At 43.4% G+C, this 23425-nt stretch overlaps 1 protein-coding gene across 3 annotated transcripts in view; it reads right to left on the reverse strand.

Moving 5' to 3' along the window:
• Positions 1 to 23425, reverse strand: part of AGPAT4 (1-acylglycerol-3-phosphate O-acyltransferase 4) — a 332031-nt gene that overhangs the window by 97151 nt on the left and 211455 nt on the right. The gene's annotated exons all lie outside the window — the stretch shown is intronic.

Below are 23425 nucleotides of genomic sequence, written 5' to 3' on the forward strand. Positions count from 1 at the left end.
GTGACAGTGCGTCTAGTGGATACCGGCAGCCACTTGAAAGTCTTGTGGAGCATTCGGAGGGTGAGTAAGCAGGCTGCAGAGACTGTGTTGATCTGGTTTCTCACGGTGAGTTTGCTATCCAGAATGATTCTGAGGTTCTGGGCTAGGTCTGTGGAGGTAGAATGTGGACCCAGGTCAACGGGCCACCAGGTGTCATCCCACTGCGAGGTGGTGATCCCAGAAAGTAGTACTTCTGTCTTGTCTGTGTTAAGTTTGAGGCAATTCTCCTGCATCAAGCTAATGACACTGGTCATTCAGAGGTGGAAGATTTTCTTCGTGGTGGAGGGGTCTTTAGAAGCGACATGACATGGGTCATGTAAGTACTGAGGGTGGGACTGAGGGATGAACCTTGTGGAACGCCACAGATGGGCACTCTGTTGACACTGGTGCACAAAAAGAATCTTGGTAAAATCTCACCATGCAGAAGGCCCCTGCCAAACCCTTGAAATGGACATAGAGGTTCACCTTCTACATATGACTTGATAGGCAATATTCGTCAAGGGAAATATACAACTCCCTCAGTTGTGTTTATGATTTCAAGGTTAATTTAACTTTTTATAATGTATGTCGCTTAATTTATGACACATTGTTTTATTCTAATTAAAGGGTACTCATTATTTTTATATCATGAAAATGTATCATTGAAGGGCCAATAGGAATCTCTGAGGTACACCGCAGAAACGCCCCATTACGTGACTGATAAAATGTATTCCAGACGCCTTATGAAAAGGACTAATGAACTTTAGTGAGGATCACATGAAAGGTCACATGTGTGAGACAATGAAAGACTCTGGTTTAAATATGTGACTCAGACTGTTACACTTGTTAAAAGCAGGTCTGCCATGATTAGTGGATTATGATATGTATAACCGGCATTCTGAAATACTCTGGAGTATCTGAGCACTGGAAATTATGAAAGGGCATATTTGGTGAAAATATTGAGCACATATTTATTAGTAAATAGGTAAAGGTTTTACAATTATTCTATCTGGAAAGTGTTTAGGCCAGAATTAGTAACACGAAAGAAAATGGTCTAAAGGAAGAACATCTCGCCCGCAGGCTGACAAAAAGACACCATTACAGAAAGAAACTACTTCAGAATTACACTAGTAACTGCAAACATCTCCTTGTGTTACTACTTGAGTAGTCAGCGCAGAAACTCAACAAAAAACGTTTGAAATCACATCACCTCAGAATCCATCATCCATCCGCAATGCTAGAAATCTAAGGTCAGATCCATACTCATCTTATGCCTACCAGACAGTTTCAGAGTGTACTGTGAAAAAGGCTAATTAGGAAACACTTGCAGTATTAAAAAATAACATCCAGATGATTAAGGAGCAATATACGTAGATGATATTTTGGGCACAATGGGGGTGATTCTTACCTTGGCGGGCGGCGGAGGCCGCCCGCCAAAGTACCCCCGCCAGAACACCGCACCGCGGTCGTCAGACCGCTGCAGTGATTCTGGGATTTCCACTGGGCTGGCGGGCGACCGCCAAAAGGCCGCCCGCCAGCCCAGTGGAAATCAACCTTCCCATGAGGACGCCAGCTCTTTATGGAGCCGGCGGAGTGGGAAGGTGCGACGGGTGCTGTTGCACCCGTCGCGTATTTCAGTGTCTGCAAAGCAGACACTGAAATACACAGTGGGGCCCTCTTACGGGGGCCCCTGCAGTGCCCATGCCACTGCAGGGGCCCCCAGGGGCCCCAAGACACCCCATACCGCCATCCTGTTCCTGGCGGGAGAACCGCCAGGAACAGGATGGCGGTATGGGCTGTCAGATTCTCCATGGCGGCGCAGCTTGCTGCGCCGCCATGGAGGATCCATTTGGGCAGCGGAAAACCGGCGGGAGACTGCCGGTTTTCCGCATCTGACCACGGCCAAACCGCCGCGGTCAGAATGCCCTGCGGGGCACCGCCAGCCTGTTGTTCAGAATGACCCCCTATATGTCAGATGATAATGGTGTTCGAACACCACAAAATACACATCATTGCAGGAACGGACACACACACCACTCATGCCACTAAATTTGTTAAAGACTGTACACAACGGTTGTGGCTTTTAACCACTATAGTGATATAAGTAAGCCACTGTTCATAATCACTATGCTCAATATTAACATATTAATATTAACACGGCACCAACTAAAATACCGAAAAAAACATATGCACAACCTGGGAAACGAAGTTCAAATCCCACGGTTTGTTGTTTGACAGGCAATTAGGATTTCGACTTGGAAATTGGGATGAGGTGGCCTTACTAGTCACAAGACAGCAACTGCAGTTAACAACTTGCAAGGGTGGCGTGGTTAGAAACAACCCTAGAAAATCCTCCCAATAACTTTCGCTGCATTCAGTAACACGAATTATGAGATCTCGCGGTGGTGGTTGCAGGAAGTAGCTGGAACATCTGGCAACTCCCTAGATTTGCTAGGTTAATTTTCTGTTGCCAGTTTTCTCACGGTGACTTGGGCAGGTAAGGGAGCCCACAGATGCACTGGAGGCCGGGATGAAATGCAGTCTGTGCAGTGTCTTAGGGGGCTCAAATGAAAGAAGGCCTTCCACAAAAAGTGATTTAAAATTAAGGATACACAAATCAGTATAAAGTAATAACTTGAATAACTTCTCTTACTACACTGTTCAGTTCCGTCTATTCCCATGTGCAAAAAATAATGAAATAGGTATCAAAAACAATGATTAGTGAACATATAAATATATACAAGTCTTATTTATTATATACATTTGATTTTGATTATGCTTCTTGTTGGGTAACTTGGATGTCGGACATGTTTTGTTCGTTTGAAGCATGCATTTTGAAGCCAGAATCGTCTGGCAATGAGGCACTACAAAAATAAACACATAAAACGAGACATGCTGTATTTCCTGGTAGATGTAATGCATACAACATCAACTCAAGAAAGGAAACAATTGCACCTGCTCAATGACTCTAAAATTGACTTTTCCCTACTCGCCAATAACCATCTCCATCTTCTTCTGGCACCAGTCTCAGGAAGTCCTTCCTACTCTGACCACTGCACGGTTCCAAAACCGCAAGTTGTTTGTAGAATTTTACACGTTATCCTTAAACTGGGGATAGGTGAACAGTTTTATTAAACCACATACTCGTCCTTACTTAAAGATAAGCACAAAAAATGTGAAGCTTAACTAGTTAAACATAAATCATTACAGTATCAGACCACACAGTGATCAAGTCTATAATCAGCCCTTGATCCCAGTAGTAAGTCAAGTATCAAAACAAGCATTTACAATGCAAAGAGTCCCGTATTTGCTCGAATTAGGGCTACTGGCGTTGTAAATTCCTAACTGGACTTTTCTTGCCACATAAATTGAAAATGAAAAGTAAAACAGTTGACATAAGCCAGCCGATTTAAAGTGCCATGGCCGCCATGAGCATGACAGCGAAGGAGACACACAAAAGGAAAAAGAAGAATTGTGCAATTATCCATGTAACGGGGTCAGTCTGCAAGGTGGTATTAAAACCTTCCCAGGGCGGGACAAACGTAAAGCATTTTCCAGTGGTCACAAAGGATTTCTAAAAGGCAAGCCCACGAACGAATGAAAGTGATGGGCATGAGGTGGGCGTGGTTAAAAGCCCACAAGGTCAAAGCGCTTGGGTACTCGATCTAAAAATGGCCCCACATACCAGTGAACTGCAGGAGGACTAAAATGTCTACTCCTGTTAAAGGAAGACTCCTTTTAAAAACTGATTTGAGGTCAATGATGTTGATTCCCTTGGCATGAAAAACAAGCCACAAAAGGGTGGGAGAGGCATATTAGGCCAGGAGTGGAAGACTTGGAGAACTAAATCTCCAAGGTCAAGAGAACTGGGTCACACAAATGGGTGCCATGTGATTGACACAGGGAACTATATCAGGCCCTTACCAGAGGATGCTCAATCGGACAATAATCAAAGTTAGTTTAAAGGAACAACCGTAGATTTATTTAGATAGTAAAACTTCAAAAAAGTAACTCATGTTGCACAAATATGAGTGAAGGATATCAAAAAGGGGGTGGGGAGGGCGGGCCAGGGAGGGGGGCACAAGTAACACCTGGACCAGGGCAGGCAGGTATCATGGCTCCTTTTCAATTCACAAATAGGCTCAGGGTGCCAGATAAAGATAGTGCTGCCTGGTCACATAACCATGTAAGCAGTGAATCAAAATCCTAGATTGGGAAAATGGTGTAATGAGAGGTCATGACGTAGTAGCTACAGTAGCTCCAGGCTAGTTTCCAACCCCTGTATATTAATGTCCCCCCCTCCCCCCCCCCTTTCCGAGTAGTGTTGTGTGAGTTATGAAGGATGGAACCCTCTTGGTCATCAAGAAGGATTCCGAAGAACTATGATTTAAGTGTTACGGCGCTGTGAAGTGAATGCAGGTTTAGAATGTTGAGTTTGCAGTTACACACAGACAAATAAAAACGTGTAATACACAGCTTTGTGTGTGGCATAGTTATTGACGGGTGCCTCGGCTGAGGAAGACGTTACACCCCCAATGAGAGTTACATCGGAGACTGTCCCACTGACCTGTAGGTGAGGTACCATGTTCCTTATCCCACGAACTCTGGAAGTTTCACGTGGGTGAGGTGTCCACTGCCTGCAGCACCTGATACAATCTCAATGTTAAGCATTTGTGCCAGCAGTTAGCGTAAGATTCACAAAGAAGGTCAGAAGCCACTGCTCTAATGGAGTGGTGCGGTGCACACTGCCATGGCTCTGTGTAACAAAGCCCTTCATTCTGCCCCAGACAGAAGTCTGGTTTGATATTACCATCTTGAAAGTGGTTTTCCACCTTTAAGCATTTATTCGCTTTCCACTGTAATAATGCTTCTCTTTCCAGCCAATGCCAAAAGTCTGAGTTCCCAAAAAAGTGCATGGGGGAACAGGGGTTGCGTAGGATAAATCATTAATCCTTCATTTCTTAGTATTCATGTCATACCATACTCCAAGGGTAGCACCCAAAAAATATGGAATACCGAAGCTGTGTGAGTGAGCCCTCATCTTTACCCCTGGGTGCTCCCTTAAGGAATGCCCGGCTAGCATAACATCAAGAAAACACAATTCTTCTGTTTATTTCCTTTGATCACTCCCACAAATAGTTCAGCAGCTCTATAATACAAACTATGGTATGGACGACCCTATTGATTTGGGGAAAAGAAGACCTTGCCTATGTTCTATTCTCCATTTTTTCTCTCCTATGTGGGTGCAAGCCTCCTGGGTCCTGTGTGGAGTCTGTTAGGGAAACCCCGATCAGCAACGCTTGAAAGAAAAAGAAAATCAATGGTCAGATTCACTTTTAAATTGCCATCTTGGGCCCTAGCCATGTGAGGTGTAGGTGTGCTAACTCTGTAGGCCTCACTTCACCAAATCTACATGTGGCTGATAATTTGCTGCAGATATTCCCAACGGTTTGGGAGGGATGTACATATCCAGATATTTTATTTAAGACATGTTCATTCTGAAGGGTGTGACCTCTCACAGGTGGCAAAGTATCCCGGGAGACATAATGAAGTTTAGGGCCAATATTGAGTTATTCATCTAGCAGGACCAGGAAAGACTATGTCAGGCTGGACAGGGACATTGTCAGCAAACATTTCTGAGTATCAATGAGCCAGGTTACTAAGAATTACCTGTACTGATTGCTGAATGGAAAGAGCCAAAGGCAGTGGGGGAGAAATGGCAACCCTATGTTGGCCTCCACTCCTTCAGCTCTACCCCTGTTATTCCCACACTGTTGATCAAGATTCCCACAAGTGGAGCTGTGTATCCTCTCCACACAATGTGAATTAATGTTCTCCAGAACCTAGAAGCCTCCTGTGCCCCCTAGAAGCCCCCATTCCAACTTCTCAAACACTTTCTTTGCCTCAAGGGAAAGAAATATGGTCTCACGCTAGAGCCTTGGTGCCGTGTCTATCAAGTGAACTAGTTTTTGTGCTAGTACTGACCTGACAAAGCCTGCCAGGTCCAGGTGTATCAAGTCTCCTCATTCAGTAGTTTTACCAGGACCTTGGTGAGTGCTTAAAAGTAACATTGTCCATATAAACCTGCACTCCTTCCTTGGCTTTCCACACTTGGGCAGTGCCAGTATCTTTTTCTCCTCTAGGTTTGCAAATCAATGCCAAAGTTATAGGCCAAAAGGTTTTGTAGACAGAAGCATATTGCCACCTGGACTGCATGCCTTTGAGGACTTCAGATTTTTGATCGATCTCAATATTTTCTGCTTTGAAATGGGTCCAGTCTCTGCCTGTGCTGGGGATATGAGCAATTTATCTAATGTATGCCACAATAGAGTCATGGTTGGCTGATTCATCCCTAAACATGTGAGGGTAAAACTGTCAGAATTGCTACAACTGTTCAGCATCCTCCACCAGTTGGGTGCCAATTTCGTCTATGGTGGTATCTATATGCCTCTCTGTCTGGATAGCTTTCAGCAAAGAAGCTAAAGCCTCTGTGGTTTATTGCCTCATAATATCATTTTTGCCCTATTGTAGCCAGGGAATTCTCTGCCTTTCTGAGGTTGAACAATGTCAGCTGGAGTCCTATGCTTAGAACCTCACACCACTGTCATTTAGATTTTTTTGTGTAGAGCCTTGGCCATCAACAATTTATCCTCAAGCCTCAACTTCAGCTCCTCTCCACTTCTCCTCAGAAAAGCTCTTTTTCCTATCAAGAGGCCTTCATGGCTGCTTTCAGAGCATCTCATATTTCTAAGTTGCTGTTTCCATGAAGGAACTTCTTCAATTGCCATTTTACAGCTGCTCACGTGAGTCTGTTAGGAGTGCAATGTTTAGTCATTATGTGAGAACCCCTACTATTTTGCAGGTACACATATTAAGTGGCATGTCACAGGGGCATATTCGGATAGTAAAATAACTCAGTATTCCACCCCAAAATGTCTACAACCACCATGTGTATTCAGTTTATCCCCTTTATTGTTGGTAAAATGGTCCTCGGTTAACCAAAGGCTTCGTACTGCTATGGTGTATTTAAAGTGTAATATACAAATTGTAATAGATTGTTGGACCTTATCCGGGCATTAGCTACTATTACGTCCAGCTCATCGTCATGCTCGGATAAGCCTGCTCAGATTCCCCTATGCTGATGCCAGAGTGCTGCCATGCAAGTGCTGGGCATGACCCACTCTACTGTTTTGTGCTCTAGACCTCCGGGCCTCTCTCTTAAATCAACGCCCCCACTATGATATTTCCTGAGACAGGCCTACTGCTAGCATCTTCAAAAGAGACAGCAAACTGGGTATGGATAGAATCTGAGTATATATCTGTTGCTCTAGTTCCTGCAATGTTTGTTTCTTCGAAGCCTGGTAATATCAAGCGGGGTCCGTCTCACTCAGCTGGTCTGTCACCTGCACTTTTTTCACTGTATCCCCTGTCCTCTCCATTGGTCCTTTGCCACTGCTCCCTGCCCCAATGCTCAATCAAAGGACCCGGAGTCAGGCGACATGAATCCATGAGTGCTGTTGCCCTTAGATGATGTCCTTGCCAAGAACCAGTGGCGGCCCCTCCATCAGAGCAGAGGAGAGAACGGAAAAATAAAATGGTAATAAACATTGTTTATGACCATTTTATTTTTTCAACACCCCGTACTCAACCGAGTGTCTGGACGGGGCAGGGCAATGGCTGCCGAGTGGCAGCAGGGAGCTCTACATTTACTTAAAGTGTGCATGCCCCTTTGGCTGACCGTCTTGCGATGGCCAGCTTGACATGCACACTTTAAATGTCTCTAACCGAGCTGTCTTAAGACAGCTGGGCTAGAGAAAGCCCAGGCCTCCAGCGCTCTTGTGAGCACTGCGATGCCGCTCCCACCAATTCTCACGCTGCTTTCTTGCTAGTTACTAGCATGAAAGCAGCACCAGAATTGGCTTGTGCAGTTTTCTGGGTCCTTTCGCATGTCGGAGCCAGGAGAGACGACGAGAAGAGCGAAGATCGTCCTCAGGTAAGTGCCTTTTTAAAATAATGTATTAATATTGTAACCACCCTCCTGCCCCCCATTGTAAATATGAGCTGGCCGCCAGTAGCCTCCACGGCTCCTTTTGTGCTGGGTCTGGCACCTTCACCTAGCGGGCCACTATCTTGCCTTGAATTGTAGTGCTACTTCAGAGGTCTTTACAGTTGCTTTGCCTCTTAGATGGCACATGCTTTTTTTTTGTACGCAAACCCTGGCTTCTGTACATGTTCCCCTGGCTTTGACTGGGGCGCGTGTGTAAGGGTACTGACTGAAAGCTGACCGTTCAGAAGAGCTCTGCACACACTAACCCCTTCCCCACCAAGGATAGAGCTTAAACACACAAGAATTAAAAAAGGGGAGAGAATGGAGAGTAAAAAGCACTGGCCACGTACATTATTAGTGCAACAGTCTTGGCGGTTAAGCGCCCTTCTGTTTGGGCAGGTGTCCACATGCAATCAGAAAAAATACCATCACTCAGACTGCAAGAGAAACAGTGGCTGAAGCTTGCTGGCCTACTGCCCCATTCTGTTTGCAGTGGTGGGCGGAAGCAAAATGTTAACTATAGCTGAACAGACGACTGGATGAAGAGAGGTGACCCACAGCCCATCTATGTATGTCTATGTGGGTGTGTTTTTCTTTGTGATTGTTTTTGTTACTAAGGCTGCAAAACAGTTAAAGCTGTTTCTAGGCCAAGCCTTAAAATACCAAGAGGAAACTGACACTTCGTAATTACCGATGGCGTGACGAATGGTACGGTGTATGTAACTAATAACTAAGGGTTTTGTTCTACATCGTGGACAGTTACTAATTACTGTACATGCAGAATATCTGCTTTTTGTAAATGCATTCCTGTAGCCATCAAAAAACGCAAGTAAATCATGTATGGTCTCTGCTACCGCTTGGCTTTTGAGTTCAAGTGAACTGGAACTATCCAAATACCACGTCCTCAAACAATCATGAAAGCTTTGTATGCAAAGCCCCACTAAACATATCTTACATCACTGTTGGCCCAGCACCTTATAAACTGTACATTCAAATCTTGAAAACTCCCTTAGGGATAGTGCACACAACGCCTGTCATGTATTTCCAGTATTGCATGAAACCCTGCATATCGCGGCAGTACAGAGCCTGCTGGGCCTACAAACACCAATGGAAAACAGTCTCTTTTAAAATACACCTTTCACTTTTTTTTAACACATGAGCCCTACCACAGATTTCTACAAGTTTTAAGTGCCCCTTATCTGTACATTTAACAAACACAACAAAGGCTTAGGACCTTAGAGGTTTGACTGCAAATAAGGACACTATACATTTCATGCACAGAAATGTGGCCACTTTTCAAGGCTTGATTATATCCTAATAGATACCTTACTTTGTAAATCCACTACTAATCATCTCATAATCCCATTCACATCTAAGACCATGCTTCTGTAAGACTCTCAATAAAAAAAAACTGACCATCTGAAGTGTAATAGATAGACTGCAAACTAATATATGAGGATTACATCACCAATCAACAGGTAAATCACTTTTCTATCTAGGTGGCATACTAGGACTAAGCTGATGCTTCAGATAGTAAGATTGAGAAGATCCATGCAGATATGCACGTTACTGTCCCAGGAAAGCTAGAACAACTAAATATCTTGAAGTAATAAATATCTTGAAGTAGTGCAACAGCAACAGGGGATTCGATTGTAAGAGATGATATTGATAAACTGGGAACCTGGTAATATTAAACACTTTGAGTACAGAGAGAAAGGTGGAGCCTTCTTGGCCTGGAAAATTAGGGCTGATAAGAGTCAGGAATAGTGTAAAATAATAGGATGTGCCCCCCAGTCATTGGTAAAGAAGCAGAATATGCCAGCCCTCACTGAAGAAGACTTGGAAGATTCAAACACCCCATCGTAGATGCTTAAACAAGCATTTGCAATGCAATGGGGCTCGCGTTTGCCTGATTTAGAGCTATTAGCTTTGTAAATTCCTAACTGGACTTTTCTTGCCACATAAATTGAAAATTAAAAGTAAAACAGTTGACATAAGCAAGTCAATTCAAAGCGCCATGGCCACCATGAGCGTGAGCGCAAACGAGACACAAAAGGAAAAAGAAGTTCGCTCGCAGCCAAACATATTGGCAAAAGTGCAATTAACCATGTAATAGGGTCGGTCCCCAAGGTGGTAACAAAATTGCCCCAAGACGGGACAAATGTAAAGGATTTTTGAAAGGCAAGCCTACGAACAAGTGAAAGTGATGGGTGTGAGGGGGGGCGTGGTTAAAGGCCCACATAGATACCAACACGTCAGAAAAGCAGGGCTTGCTCACTGCTATGCTCAACCTAAAAAAGGAAAGCTGCTGGCCCAGACAGTACCCCAGGTGAGGAATACAAGGAGGTATTAGACACTTTAGCCACTATTTTTAAAAAGATGTTTAATTCAGTCTTAGTGGAGGGGGGGAATATACATGATTCCTGACATGCAAAAACAATCATCCATATTTGGAATCCTAATAAAGATCCTAAAACAAATGACTCTTACAACCCCATTTCACTGCTCACTGGCTTTATAACATCATTTGGGTATTTTGGCCAGGAGATTATGCTGATTTATGGGCAATTTGATACAAGAAGACCAAAGGATCTTTATTCCTGGTAGACAAATACAAGATTTGACTCATCTGTTGATAGGTACTATAGATATTGCAGTGGAATTCCAGATTCCTTTGCAATTATTACTTCAGACGCCTCCAAAGATGTTCACAGGGCAACTGGGCATATCTGTGGGAGGCTCTTCAACAATATGGTATGAAAGCCATTTTTTTAAAATTCATACAAGCACTTTACAAGGCACTCAATGCAATTGTCTAGGTTAATAGGAAGGGCGACCTTGTCAAGGTTGCCCACTGTTACCCTTATTATTTAATGTGTATATACAGCCATTAGCCCAAGTGATCAAGCTAGAGGAGGAGATTATTCCCTTTAAAAGCATCAGCTTGAAAAATAAAGTGGCACACTATGCAGATGATCGGCTGATAAATACTGCAGATTTGGGAAGATCACTAACAAAAATTATCCAGATGACTAGAATATTTGGGGAACTCTCGTGGAATGAGGTCCATGAAGAAATATCTGAAACACTGATACGGAATATGGGGTTCAACAACTCCAGAATAAAACAAGAAATTACATATTCGGGCATTAACATCACACAGGAAGTAGAAGATATCCTGAAAAAAAGAAGACAAGGAAGGAGGTTTGTTGTTGTCTTAAAAGATGGAAAGCATTCCACTATATATTTATGGGAAAGGTAATCTTATTAAAACGATAATTGTTCCTAAAGATACTTACTACTTTAATAATATTGCATTTAATTTTGACAAAATTGCTCTAAGTGATCTTTAATCCAAAATTAACAGCTTTACGCGGCTCCAATGCAGCTATGCTTTCTTAGAAAAAGTTAAGGAAAAGAAAGGGCAAAGGAGGATTGACCCTTCCAGATTTAAACCTGTACTGATGGCCTTCAGCTTTAGATAGTTATTTGGGTTCATTGGATAATCCACAATGGGGCAGCTTTTTCCAGAAAACGATATCAGGAAGGTGTGAGGGGAAATGTCCTTTATAAACTTGGGACACCAAAATACCTTAAGAATTAAAAGCTGAAGACACTAAGACCAGATACAAAACTGTTGTAATAGATAAGGAAACATATGGACATTTCTTACTGTAGCACGTGGGTGCCAATTTTGGATTTGCCTGGAACACCTGAGTTATTAAAGGCATATCTGAGAGTAGCCCTTGAGTTGGGAGGCATAGTAAAGTGGGGACAACTGATTGAGAAAGGAGAGGTACTAAAATGGGAAAAGGTATCTGTACAAACCAATGGCTCCCTTACACCTTTTGGATATCTACATCTAAAATCATGCTGCTCTAAACAAAAGAGAGTCAAAACACTACACCATAGTTAGAGGAGGGTTTACAGGACACATCACCAAGGAAATAGCCTATTGATATGCTGGCCTTTTGGATTGGGAAGAAAGATGTATCCCATCTTAGCAGCACATCAAGGACCCACACTTGCCACCAACCATGACAGAGAAATTATTGTGAGTAATTTTAAACTGTCCATATAAAATGGTTAAATCTGCACCATGTAGGAGAAATAATTTCTTAATTATTTATAGAATCTATTGGACCCCTAAAAAGCTGGCTAAGGCCTCCAATTTCCATGAAGGCAGATGCAAAAGGTGTATGCTGATTCAAACACACAACATCCATATGTCTGTAAGCTGTCCAGCAGTAGAAAATTATTGGAATGATGTAGGTAAGGACATGCCATTTGTAAGATACTCCAACAAGGTAAGCCCCTCCACACATTTATTTGCCATAACGAAAAAAAGGTGAGGATAACAAACTTAATAGATACAATAGTGGGATTTTGTTATACCCGACACTCACAGCAAAGACTTAATTTTTAAGAAGTGGACCCTACTGCCACCTCCCACACTGAAGTAATGGTTAGGAAAAGTACTATACTATTCAGACCTAGATAAGAAAAGTCTGAATATGCTGGGTGAAGCATGCTCGGATCATTTTGGTATCTGGCAAAATTGGAACTTTGTCCTATGATTACATCAATACTAGGCTCATACAGTTTAGTGATACACACAAGGTTATAATTGAGCAATGCTCCAGCAGTTAAGTACAGGACGATTTCTGGATTAAGGCACAACATAATATACAGACTGTACTGTCTGCCACACTGGAGTAGATTTCTGCTTTTTCTTGGTAAATGAGGACAAAAAAAGAAATAATAACAATAACTGCCTATACCACATTCAATATTGGATGGGTGAAAGTTCTCTCTTTATATTGCGGCAGAGCAGAAATCTTCACCCTTTGAGGACAAAACACATTCTGGCTACCAATTCACTGGGCTTCCAGGTTAGGTCTTCTTCACCTACGACTCAGAAAGCAACAAATCTTGTGAATACCTTTGGCATTAAGCTTTCATTCACTCTTCAATTCAATACTATGGTGAATAGGGTCAATGTATAGCTCTCACCGGTCTTCAAAATGCTCACTCCTCTGCAAACTTCACCAAATTGGACTGACCAGATGCCTCGCTTTGGGAAGGATAGACTACTGCAATCTGATCTACAACAGCTTGCTAAAGAGCTCTACTGATATAGTGCAGGAACTGAAAAATCAGGGCTAAAAATATCACTACATTTAGGTAAAGTTGATCATTTCAATGGACTAAGATTCTTCAGTGGATTTCAATGGGTGCTAGTATTAAATTCAACAAACTTTGGATCATTCAGAAACCAGTTGGAATAAAGGGCAATCATGAGTAAAAAAAACACAGCCCCTCGCTACAGTCTCACAAGAAACCTCAGATCAGCTACATAACATGTGCTCCCTCAATGCTGCTTCAATTGCCAGAAATATGGAGGACAATCACCAATGGAGTATGGAGTCCTCAACTCTGCAAATGCATTTGGCCCACAAATCAGAACTGAAGCAAACTGCTTCAGTATTCCGGAAATTTCTCAAAACCTAACACTAACAGAAAGCATCTGTCACTTGATCAATAAATGTCAGGTGTGCTATTGTTCTTTGTTATCGGAAAGTGAGAAGAAGCATGTTATAACACAATGAAAAGAATGTTTGAACAAACGCCTATACACTCATGACATCATACATCTTACAGGTTGAACAAAATTCACTAGTGCCCATTGACTCTTTCTTACAAACACAAAACTACATTTTGCGTATTTGAGCATATTAAGTGTTGAATACTGCTGGGGTTTGATAGATCAGAATGTGTATAACATATGCTGGGTGGCATATATGAATGCTCTTCAAAGAACGTGTGGAATTTGTGGAATGCAGGATTTGGTGTTTACAAATATTTAAATTTCTCATCACCATATTTAATAGGTGGCAGAATGTGGCTATTTATCACCAGGCGCTCACTATTAATGTGTAAAAGGTGTAGGGTGGGAATGCTCAAGAACAGTCTGTTATAGAAACTTTGTATGGACATCTTGTACACAATGGTTTAGTAGGGATGAGACGTGTTTTCCTCCAAAACAATTTTTTTTAAACTTTTAGTAATGATCTTTCAGGTTGATACTCATACGACCTGCAAATTCCTCACGCTTTGAGTATTCCCTGACACCAGAGTGCATCTGAAAACTTTACAACAGATTTCCTGTGCTAGTTGTGGAGCTACCTTCATCCTGGCACGCGATGCAACGGAGGTGTGACATCACTAGAGCCATATAGTGCCACCCAGGGCCCCTGACATCAGCTCTTCCCCAACTTTTTCTGAACCTTCAGAGGCAGACGTTCGGACAGCACCAGATCGAGCTTGAAAGTGCAGTGCAACAGAGGTAAATTTGAACCTTATTAATTTCAGGAGTCTATGATCACCCTTAAGAACTTGGAGGCGGTGGGAACGGTCAGGAATCTGCAGGCATGCAAAGTATCCACTAGAAAGATCATAACCGAAGAGAAGTAACTTTTTCTGCTGATGGATACTTCTCCCTGCAGAGTCCTCAATCTTTCCATAGCTCCCATAGCAGTATCTCTCCCCAGGAGGTGGGTCTGTGGTCAAATCAGGAAAACCTGCAGAATGGAATAAGCTAAATGGCATAGTTTCTCACTTCCGAATCCAAGCAACAGTGCTTTGCAAAATTGTGAAGGCAAGTCTCTGCAAAAGGAACAACTCTGGCCACTGGTAATGTTGAAGCCTTCACTCTGTTGGAATGAGCACAGATTCCCTTTGACAGTTAATTTTAAGCAAGGGCATAACAGATTTTAATGCAGAGAATGATTACACATGACAAGGTCCTCTTCTGGACCACCTTGCCTTTTTTGTTGCCTACATATCCCACAAAGGGTCTGTCATCAGACCCAATCGATTTCATCAAGTAGATATCGTAGTGTTTAATGCGAGTCCAGCTGACATAACCGCTCTTCCTCTTTGGTGGGATGGAAGGAAGAAAAAGGGTGGGAAGTGTCATGGACTGCCCTATATGGAATGGGGTATCACCTTGGGCAGGAAAGCTGCTTTATTTCTTAGAAACAATTTGCCTTGCCTAGGTAGAAACTGGTAACAGGAGGATGGCCCAACAGTGCTTGCAGATCTCTGGCATGTTTCATGAAACAATAGCCACCAGAAAAAAAGTTTCCAAGAGCAACAATCGCAACAAGCAACTGTAAAGACCCGCAAACCGGGCCTTATCATGAAGGTCAATACCAAATTGAGATCCGATTGGTTCATGACAAATGGTGAAGGAGGCAACATATAAGTAAACCCCATCTCATAATAATGAGGGTTTTAAACTCAGAAGATTGGTCGGGAAGGCAAATGTATGCCAAAATTCCTGAAAATTAGTCTTTAACTGTGCCCTCTGCACAACCTTAATGAGCTCAAGAAAGTGAAAAACGAAACACCTCAACTTTGAACACCAGGCCACAAAACAGTTGCACCATCCTGCGTAAACTGATTTTGTGGAGGAACACTTAGTTGATATTATGACATCAACCACACCCAGCGGAATGAGGTAAATCTCCCACTCAATCTCCAAGCATAAATGTGGAGGCACTAGAATTTGAGGTTTTATCCCCCTTCCCCTCCATTTGAGAGACAGGGTCTGCTCTGAGAGGCTGCATATCAAACTCTTCTCAGCTACTGTTGGGTAATCACAATCTCTTGGCCTGGGTCCTTGCCCAGATTCCTCAATACTCGAGTAATTTAGGTTATGAGGAAACGTCTAGTGCAGCAGAAAAGTTCCAAATCAACCCAAATGCTTCTCCTAATACGTCTTGCAACAGAAATGGGACAGCACTGAACTGTGAGCAGTGCGTATACTCACAAGAGGTGAGGAGGCCAATCTAAGGAATGCCACAGAGGACGAAAATGCCCTAACCCATCTCTGGGTGGAGGCACCAATCACGGTCAGCAAGAAGATGCTGACTCAGGATGTCAACTTTGGTGTTGACAGCCTGCGAGATTGTTGGCAACCAACCAGTTTCCATATGCCTGTGCCTAGTTCTAGGGTCTCAGAGCTTCCCAGCAGACACCATAGGACGCCACACCTGCCTGCTTGACATACCACATTGAAGTGAGGTTGTCTATCAAGATCTGTACAGATCAGCTACAAAGGGAGGGTGGGGAAGCATTTAGGGCCAGATGAACTGCCCACAACTCCAGCATGTTGATGTGCTGACCTTGGTCTTGGGAAGACAAATTCCTCACAGTGCATTTCCCACCACAATGGTGGAAGCCTCCACCACTACTGTGGCCACAGCTGGTGGGCAGAAAAATGTCATTTTATATGCTAGGTTCTCCTCTACCGACTATCAGAGGAAGTTAATCTAGGTGTTTGGGGAATCCTGATTGTGCTTGACAAATTGCACCTGTGTTGTAACCACTGCAGACACGGGAACTACTAAAAAGCCCTCAAGTACCAATGTGCATGACCACTAAAATGTAGGCCACCAGACCTTGAAGACAAAGAACTACCAGGACTAGAACACATGCTCCCTCCTGATACATCGGAATCATATTCCGAATTCCCAGATCCTCTGGGGAGGAGGGAAAGCTTGCAGAGACGTAATGTCCAGTACTTCCTTTCGAAAAGGAGGCACTTGGAGGGCTCTAGGCATGACCTGGGCAGGTTGATGGAAAAGCTCAATGCGATCAGCAGGGGTGTTGTGAGTTCAGGGTGTTTGCTACCAGTTGCAACAAGCCCACCTTGAGCAGCCAATCATCTAGCATGGGAACACCGAGGTTCATATTCTGTGCAGATGTGCTTCAACCACCACCATCACCTTGGTGGTTATTTGGAGCACTGATTTCAGCCTAAACAGGAAGACTGAACGGGGTGAAGCCTACCACAAACCAAAGACCAGGCAGTTACTCTTTCTGTCTCAAAAGTTTCCTGAGCTGAATCTGCCTTGTCTCCGAAAAGCTGGGAACCATCAAAAGGCATGTTCATCAGGCTAGCTTGGAAAGCTCCAAATAAGCCTAATGGACACAGCAAAGCACACCTTCGTAGTGCCCAGTGGATCCCATAGCCCTGGCCACACAGTCTACAGTGTCCAGGCCTGACCTAATATTGTATGGGATGCATCCTAACCATCCCTAACTACACTTGCAAAGCTGTACTTCGGTGGTCTGGCAAAGCTGACATTACCATGCTGCCATCGCCCAGAGCTTGTGTTAGCTTGCCAGGGGGAATGTGGTATTTATTAATTTGAGGGCCAAACTCCAAGTCAAAAACACTTCCTTGCCTATTGCTTTAAGCCTTTTTGATTTCCTGTCAGGAGCTGTCTTGGGAAAACCACCAGGCTTTGTTTAGTGCATGAAGATGCTTGCACTAAAATGCTTTCCATCCAGTGAAGGATGGAGAGGAAATCTAGGTAAACGATTGTTGGCCTGTAATGTCATGCAGTCCAAGGTTTGCCCCTTGACATTTTTTATGGGCTACATGAGAGAGCACTGTTAAACGGAAAGAGTGGTTCAGTCATCGTTTAAGTGGACTGAAACATTTCAGTAAGAATATTTGATTTCACCTTCACTGTTGAAGGTGGCACTTTTGCCATCTTTCTCAAGACTGCACTTAAGGAAGCAACCTCCAGAGGTGCTGGACTGAAGTGCACTTCATGTCTATCCCTGATGATGTGTTCAGACCACTGGTATTTTTAGTGCCAGGTAGTCAACAGTGTAAAATTCAGCAGAAGTGTGCTTACCTTGAGGAATTATTGTGGCATTTGGACAGGATAAGAGTACAATCTGAACAGCTCCTCCATCGTATGCCAGTACTGTCTGCAGTGCAGGACCAGGCTCCGTAATCCGGCTAATTTTTATTTTTTTTAACTCTCTACGGCCCATTTCAATTAGCAAACTTGTTTGACAATAAAAGGTTCACATGTGCATGCATGTGCATGCATGTGTTTTCCTCAGTTTGGAATCTGAGCATTATATGTTCAAGATATCAATAAGAGGAGATGTAGTTTGGGTGTATGTGATTTACTGGTTGCTGCACACTCTTTCATAGCTCTAACACCATGTGATTATTAGCACACCGATACAGCAAACTATCACATTATTCCACTGACTTGGAGTAATAAAGTTTAGGTTTGTGTATACAAGAGTAAAACTGTTACTTTGCTTTCCTAAAACTTCTGCAGTAATTGAAAATGCATCTAAAAGATGATTAAAATATTCAGTAAGAAAAGCATAAGCTGAAAGAGAGGGCTTTTAAATGCACTTAACAGGACCATTAGACTTGTAGCACGGTACATTTTACACCAGGTTGCCAATGGTTTTTAAGGTCAGAAGCTAAGTACAAAAAGATCTGAAGTGATGCTTGCAACAGTGTCGGCTCTATATTGGATTTGGCGAGTGGAATTATGCACAGGAATGATGGATGGTTTACTGCATCCACATAGGATGTACCTCTTTGAATTTGTTGAAAGATGACTGATCCGAGGATGCTCAGAGATGATGGGAGCACAAGCTTTACTCCGCAGCACTCTGTGCCTCCTACAAAAATAGAACTTACTGGACACAGGTTTCATCGTGACTGCAGCAGTGCCATATTTATCTGCCTCAAGGATCTGCTTCAAAGGGAAAGTGGAAAGGAATGATTCTCCCATTCTTGCATGCATTGTACCTCAATGTCTAATTCTGTCCCCCTCCCCACCACTCCTCTTCTCACCTCCGCCTCCCTTAGTTGCTCTTCTTTTTTAGGCACGCACTGTCTCTCAACATGCAGTTATCTACTTCTGTGGGCTTTCACCACGCCCATCAGTTTCATTCAATCCTTGGCCCGCCTTTCAAAATTCCTTTGGTTTCATTGGTAAATGTTTTATGTTTGTCCTGCCTTTTGACTGTTTTGTTCCCGCCCTGGGGACTGGCTCTGTAACATAGATTATTGAATGATCAGCCATGTAAGTCTGTGTCAGTGCACTACTTTTTTCTTTTGCTTGTTTTGTCAGTTTCCTGCTTGTGTTCTGCTCCCTATCTCTGACTGTCACTCCAAGTCCCACTTTTCATTAGCCTATTGTCCGTGTTGCCTTTAGTCCCTCACCCCCCTCCTTATGCTGTCCGTGCTGTAAATTCTCCGCTCCCCCTCGTTATTTATCTTGTTTTGGGGGTGATTTAGACTTCTGTGGAAAGGAGGCCTGCTCTGCAGCAGCCCTTGGGAGCAGAGGCGAAGGAGCTCTTGTTGCGCATTAATCACAACTTGATGAAGACGGTGAGCAGTGTTGGACAACACACCAGCGCGGTGACATACTCTGCTCACCGATTGTTTTTTTAAACTATCTTGTTTAGTTAGAGAGAGTTCTAGCTGTTGCAGGGTGCGATGATGTCACCGAAAGACTGAGGTATAGTTTCCCGATGTTGGGGTGTATTATTTTCCAATAACCATATGGTGACAGATTTTCATCTTTCCACACTTGGCCTCATAGCGGTCCCCTTTCTATGGCTGTTTTTTTTTTATTCCGAAGATAGTTTGTCTTTAACTCCAATATGGTGATGGTTTTAATTTTTCCACACTAGTTTCCAGAACATTACCTTTTTCATGGGCCCTACTCCCAGAGTACTTTTAGCACTCCAATATGGCAACCACAGAGGATGCTGACAGAGCTTTTGCAAGCTGTATTAGTGCATCCAGAATGTGAGAACCAAATTTTGGCTACTATCGCTGCTACTCGCTACTATTTTTCATACAGAGGAACAATTTACTAATATGAACACGACTGGCAATTCACCACTGGTTCCTAGAACCCTGTATGGAGCATTTCAATAACATTTTCTATGCTGTTATTACAAGCAATTAACCAGAGTTGCAAGTTGAAGTCTAGGTATTTAAGAAATCCACATTTATCTTAGATGCCAATTCAATGATGTCTAGATTTCAGAAATATTATCACACAATAACAGATGCATGCCTGCTAATTCTGAAATAGATGTCATGCCATACGAGTTCATGTTCGCACAATCACATTCATACACATCTGTTTACACCAGTGTGTTCGTTTTCCCGTCATTTATCATATTAGCGCTATACTAATGTACATGAGCATGTTTGCATTATCATTTTCCATATTGCAAGGGTTGAATCAGGATATTTCAGTTTAATGCATCTGGTTCCCATGATTTTGTGATGATTTGTTATCCATCCAAACATGCATAAAACACTTTGTAACACTGATAAATTGACAGACGGCTTTTAAATCCCATTTAGTGCTGCTCTGAATACAATTTCATGCCTATTTTGCTCAAATCCACGTGGCTGCATGCAACCTGGAATATCCTTAGTGCACACGCCACACCAATAGTCAAGGTATCCATATTAATTGGGAGATTCAACTTATTTAACACCGGCATAGGTTCTTAAACGCCAAAAACACACCTATCACAAAGGCTGATCTATCTATACGTTTTATTAAGTTTCAGTTCATGTTGTCGTACCTCGATGTTTTCCTTTAGTTGACCACTTCCCAGTGTATGATAATATACCTATCTTTTTCTGTGACTATGACAGTTACAAACAATGACTATCAGTGGGCATCTCTGTGCATATTAGTGTTAAAGCTTATTTGTTTAAAAAAATACACTTTTTTGAATTTTGAAGAGACTTTAACATATTTTCATTAAATAGCACGGAAGCCTATCCTTGTGTGTGTCTGGCCGTTCACAAGTGGTACGTGAAGAACAGTAGATGATGTAACACCCAGGATAATGCGCTGCATGGCCAAGTACTGATAAGCAGTGGCAGCCGGCAGCTTTAGGAGGGAGTGGGGCGGGCGGGATACACACACACACACACACACACACACACACTCATTCTTTCACACACAGACATGCACGCACGCACATCCATTAATACTCATACTATTCAAACATGCACGCACGCAACAAACATTCATTTTAAAAGATCGCACACACTCATTCTCACACACACGCACGCACATCCATTAACAACACTCATAACACTCAAACATGCACGTGCGCACCAAACATTCAATTTAAAACTTCACACACATAAAAACACACACACACACACACTTACCTTCAGCCACCAGGTCCCAGGAGGGTTGGGACTGCTGCCTTGCCTCATTGGCTGACCTTAGGTCAGCCAATGAGGCAAGGCAGCAGTCCCAGCCTCGACACAGAGTGGGATGGGGTCAGTGAGACTGCTGACCCTACCCCACTCTGTGACAAAGTGTCACTGATGGACACTCGCCCTGGGCACTTCAGGGCTTAAACCTGAAGCGCCCAGGGTGAGTGTCAATGGGTGACGCTTTCCTGGTCACCCAGGGGAGGGCCTCAAGGCACCTTTGCTGAGCCGAGGAGGTCACGCCCATAGGAGCTGTGACCTCCTCAGCTCAGCAAAGTTCAGCTCAGGAAGCCAGGAGTGTGCGCAAATCACACATGTCTGCTCCTGGCTGCCTGAGCTTAACATGAAGAGTGTCTCTCCCTGACAGACACTCTTCATGAGGGGCAAAAGGTGGGGGGGCGTGGCCCCTCCGCCCTAAAAGACAGGCCACTACTGCTTATAAGGTCCCAACTGCGGCACCTATTGGCTATGCCAATGCTTTTTTAGCGCTATTGGCCCCCCAGCCCCCTCAAGCTGCTTCCCCTATACCTCAGATACTTACTCTTGCTGCTTTTTTTCTAGGGGCAGTGTACAGCAGTGAGCTACACTTGTGGCTATGGCCCCTGACCCACAAACCTTGTAAATATATAAATAAATAAACAGGCCGTTATCTGAGTTTGGCAGCCCAGTGTCTAAGAAACTATGTTTACAGTATGACCGTGGCCATGCATAGCTGTGGGCCAATTGAGCATCAGCAGCAGTGTCCAACCAGCCAGATCATTCAATCCTGCGCGCCTGCGAGGGCTGGAGACCTGCTTGGTGCAGGTGGAAGAGGGGGAAGAGAAAGAAAGAGAAGAACGAGTTACTTACCTTCGGTAACGACTTTTCTGGTGGATACATTAGCTACCTGTGGATTCCTCACCTCATGAATACTCCCATGGCGCCAGCATTCTACGGAAATCTTCTTACTAGTCTCTGCACGTCGACGAGGACGTCACTGTCTCGCACGCGACGCCGTCTGACGTCATACAGGCAATAAGAGGTCCTCGACGACGTGCGGACGTCAGTACCAATCATTTTTTACGTGCATGAGAACAACCAGGCAATGCAATGAAAGAACAAAGCAACATCCATTATATTGTAAAAATACACCACATTGTATGAATAACTGTAAATCTTTTTTATGTACATATATATATATATATATATATAAAACTCTTTCTTTTAAAAATATATACACACACCAAGTATATACATAAGATATATACACATATACCTATATATATATATATAAATATATTATATATATACATCTATTGCACCCTCAAAGATCAAGAGGAGCGCACTCAAGGATTACTTGGCAAGACCATAAAGGCAACGGGGAGGCGGGTGGGACCGTGAGGAATCCACAGGTAGCTAATGTATCCACCAGAAAAGTCGTTACCGAAGGTAAGTAACTCGTTCTTCTGATGGATACAACTACCTGTGGATTCCTCACCTCATGAATAGAGTCCCAAAGCAGTACCACGCCCGGCGGTGGGTGCCTAAATGGTCAAACCAAGAAATCCTGCAGCACTGACCGTGCAAAATGGCCGTCCCTTCTAACCTCAGAATCTAAACAGTAATGTTTTGCAAAAGTGTGAAGGGACGACCAAGTTGCGGCCTTGCAGATGTCGACCACAGGAACACCTCTGGCTAAGGCCGAAGTGGCCGACTTAGCTCTGGTGGAATGAGCTCTAATGCCCTCAGGAGGATCCTTCTTTGCCAAAGAGTAACATATTTTAATGCAAAGAACAACCCACCTGGATAGTGTTCTCTTGTGGACTGCCTTTCCTCTCCTCTTGCCCACGTATCCAATAAACAGCTGATCCTCCAGCCTGAAATCCTTTGTTCTATCGATAAAGAAGCTCAACGCTCTCTTTGGATCCAGACGGTGCAGTCTTTCTTCCTCTTTGGAAGGATGAGGCGGAGGATAGAACGTGGACAAAGTAATTGCCTGAGCCAAATGGAAGGGTGAAACAACCTTCGGAAGGAAAGCAGCCTTGGTCCTCAACACCACCTTATCCCCATAAAAAGTTGTATAAGGGGGTTTTACTGATAAGGCCTGCAACTCACTCACTCTCCTTGCTGATGTTATAGCTATCAGGAAGACTGTTTTTAAAAACAAATACCTTAAGGGGCAAGAATGCATAGGTTCAAAAGGGGACCCCATAAGGAAAGTCAGGACTAAGGACAAATCCCATTGCGGCATAACGAATGGCTTTGGAGGATATTGATTTAGAAGACCT

Source organism: Pleurodeles waltl, chromosome 5, assembly GCF_031143425.1.
Source record: "Pleurodeles waltl isolate 20211129_DDA chromosome 5, aPleWal1.hap1.20221129, whole genome shotgun sequence".
In the NCBI taxonomy this organism is placed as follows: domain Eukaryota; kingdom Metazoa; phylum Chordata; class Amphibia; order Caudata; family Salamandridae; genus Pleurodeles; species Pleurodeles waltl.